Here is a 3,444-nt window from a genome sequence, read left to right on the forward strand (position 1 = left end):
AAGACAAAAATCCTTTTTTATTGGACCTTGCAATCTAATTGGGATGAGAAAACAATAAACAACTACATTAATAAAATATATAATATTTCAGGTAGTGATATGTGCTGTAGAAAAACATCAGGGAAGATGAATAGAAATTGCTGCAATTTTATATAGGGTTATCAGAGAAGGCCTTATTGAGAAGGGGACATTTGAGCCAAAGCAGACAAGAGAATGAGCTCTGTAAATATCTGGGAAAAATGGGAGAAGGAAAGCAGTGCATATATGGGTTTTTATCTTGCAAAAGTGAGCCAGGGGAGAGTAAGAGATGAGGTCAAATATTGCAAAAGGCCTTAAAGGCTATTGACTTTGATTTTAATGAGTTGAGAAGCCACTGGAGAGCTTGAGCAGAGTAATGACATGAGGTAGCTGACATTTAAAAATGTAAACCAAAGGGAGGGCACAAGAGATAAGGAAAGAGATCAGTACAGTAATCCAGATTAGAGACGTTCATAGTTTAGACCAAAATGGTAACAGTGGACTTGGTTAAAAGTGGTCAGATTCTGGATGTCTTTTCAAGGTAGTGAATTGTGGGGGCCAGGAGAAGTAAAGGAACATATCAAGGAGAACTCTGAGGTTTTTGGCAAGAGTGATCAGAAGGCTGGCATTGCCATTAACCAGGCTGGAGAAAACGGTCAGAGGAATAGGTCTGGAGAAGAACAGGAGTTCCACTGCATTATTATTAAATTTGAGATACTTGTTGAGGGTTCAAAGTGGAGATAGTGATGGGCAGTTGAATATATGAGTCTAGGATGCAGGTAAGAGTTCTTGGCTGCAGAGTTTATCAGTATACAGATTATATAATGGCACAAGACTGGACAAGATCACTGAAGGAGAGAGTATAGAAGAAAGAACTTCAAAAAAGAAGTACTTCAATGTTTAGATGTCAAGGTGATGATAAGGAATCCTTAAAGAAGACTGTAGGCTGAGAAACAGCAGTCACTGAGATAAGAGGCAATCTAAGAGGATGAGATATCCTGGAAGCAAAAAGAATAATGTGCTTCAAAGAGGGAGAGATCACTCTTCAAATGAAGAGAGGTCAAGTGAAAATAAGGACTGACCTTTGGATTTAAATACTTGGAGGCCTTGCCATGAGCAGTTTAAATGGTCTGAAGGTTAAAAAAAAAAGAAAATCTCTATAAAGTCTGTTCGAGAGAGAATGAGAAGGGAATTTGGAGATTGCAAATATTAAAAACCACAGCATAGTTTGTATCTGTGTTTTGCAATAAAACAGAGCAGAGAAATGGGGCAGTAGCTAGAACAGGGATGTCAAGAGAAGAATTTTTTTTTTTAAGATTTTTTATTTATTTTATTTATTTGTCAGAGAGAGAATGAGAGCGAGCACAGGCAGACAGAGTGGCAGGCAGGGTCAGAGGGAGAAGCAGGCTCCCTGCCAAGCAAGGAGCCCGATGTGGAACTCGATCCCAGGACGCCGGGATCATGACCTGAGCTGAAGGCAGCTGCTTAACCAACTGAGCCACCCAGGCATCCCAAGAGAAGAATTTTTTTAAATGGAAGAAATTTATATGTTATAGAATGATCCAGTAGAGAGAGGAAACTGACGATATAGGAAAGGCAGAATTGATAGAGTAGTGTTCTTGAGGAGACATGCAAAACAACAGATGTCTACTACAAAAACATATGGGAGATTTTAGAAAAACAGATTTCTCAAAGCCCAGAGGAAGGCAACTATGGTTTTCTGGCCAACATCATTTAAAAAGGACAATAGATTAAGAAAAAGGAGAGAGACTAAGGGGTAGAATTCTGATGCAGTGGAGATTCTGGCTCGAATCTAAATTTTAACCACCATTGACATTCAGACACATCTGCATGTGTAGTGTCTGGGTATGAATCCTCCGTTGTTCATGACAGGAAAAGGAGTCTCCTGGGAAAGAATTCATTCTAAAGGAAGAGAAAGTAGTACGCTTAGTTTGGACCAATAACTTGTCACACAGGAGGAACAATTAGTAGAGCATGATGTCTATCTGGCACAGAGGCTATAAACCAATGTTAGAATACTAAGGAGAGAGGACTACAAGAGCTGAAAGCTCGGTTTCAACCAACTATGTAAGATACCATGATAATAAGACAATGCCATCTTGTTACTCATCTGTTAATTCTTATGCACAAAGGAGAAAAGCCTTGATCCTACTCTGGTGCAGCAAGCTTCAGTACATTAAAGATTCTAAAAATTGCCTCCTCCAACTTCGACATTCATTGAGTCTGGTAGTGGTAGCCAGTAGAGGCCAACGCCCATCATCCTGCAGCAGTGAAAACCAGTTCCAAGAGTGGGAGATATTTTAATAGTTTGTAGCTTCAGGAGAAAATACCTTTAGTATGGATTTCACCGCGGTAGTGGCAATGGCCGGACACTACTAAGTATCTTCATGGGAAGCAAAGGTTTAGTCAGCAGATATCTCCAAAGGCAGCCTGAATAGGAGAGAATCATGGCAGACAGAGGAGATTGCTGACATGACTTGTTGATGGGCACATGTGTCATATCACCTATGAACTTCGTAGAGACAACTGGATGAGACTTTAGGTGTAGCTACAAGTCCCACAGTAGGGTTGGGGTGAAAACCAGAAAAAGAATACTATTTATTACTGTTATATGATTCCATTTTATCTTTAGGTTGGTGTGGCTAGGGAAACATGGGTTACAAGAAATTACAATCACACAAAAAGTTGATGAAGAAAATACCAAAGAAACAACATGTGGCTGAAGAGAATGGGCTCTGTTGAGATAGATGCTGATGATAGAGGTGTGCACAACCAAGGACACAGGCGGAGGGAAAACTCGGAAGGATAAAGCACAGAACAAGCTGAAGCTGAGGATAAAAAAACAGTTCAGTTAAAACAAAACAAAACAAAGCTATGTTTGGAGGAAGAAAATGATGTAATGGTGACAGATGGCAGAGAAAATATAACCACTTAACTATTGATTTACTTCTTTTCTGTTGTTTAAGTTAAGAAAATGGTCTTCAAAGGAGAAGGTAGAAAACATAACAGCAGGAAAATGAGAAATCCTTCTCATTTTTACTTTTCTCCATTCTTTAAAGTTTTAGAATGAGTATTACCTTTCTTTACTTAAACAAAGGTTTTTAAAAATATTTTTTTGAAAAACAAGGAATTAAAATTTGAAATATATAAAAGATTTAGTAAGAGTCCAATCAATGCTTTAGATGATGCCAAGTCCATAGTTCTAGATGAATTATAGCCTAAGGTATTGGGAGGGTACAGAGGTAATAATGGGACAAAAAGTGATAGTCTTTAAATCAAGATGAAGAACAAGAAACTTGCCAATAGATTATACCTAATATTGATATTTTATAAAATAACTTTATATGTCTAATATTAGCTACTGATATCTGCTACATGCTAGGCATTGTGCTCGACCTAAGGTCA

The sequence above is a fragment of the Mustela lutreola genome, chromosome 8 (genome assembly GCF_030435805.1).
Source record: "Mustela lutreola isolate mMusLut2 chromosome 8, mMusLut2.pri, whole genome shotgun sequence".
Taxonomy (NCBI): Eukaryota; Metazoa; Chordata; class Mammalia; order Carnivora; family Mustelidae; genus Mustela; species Mustela lutreola.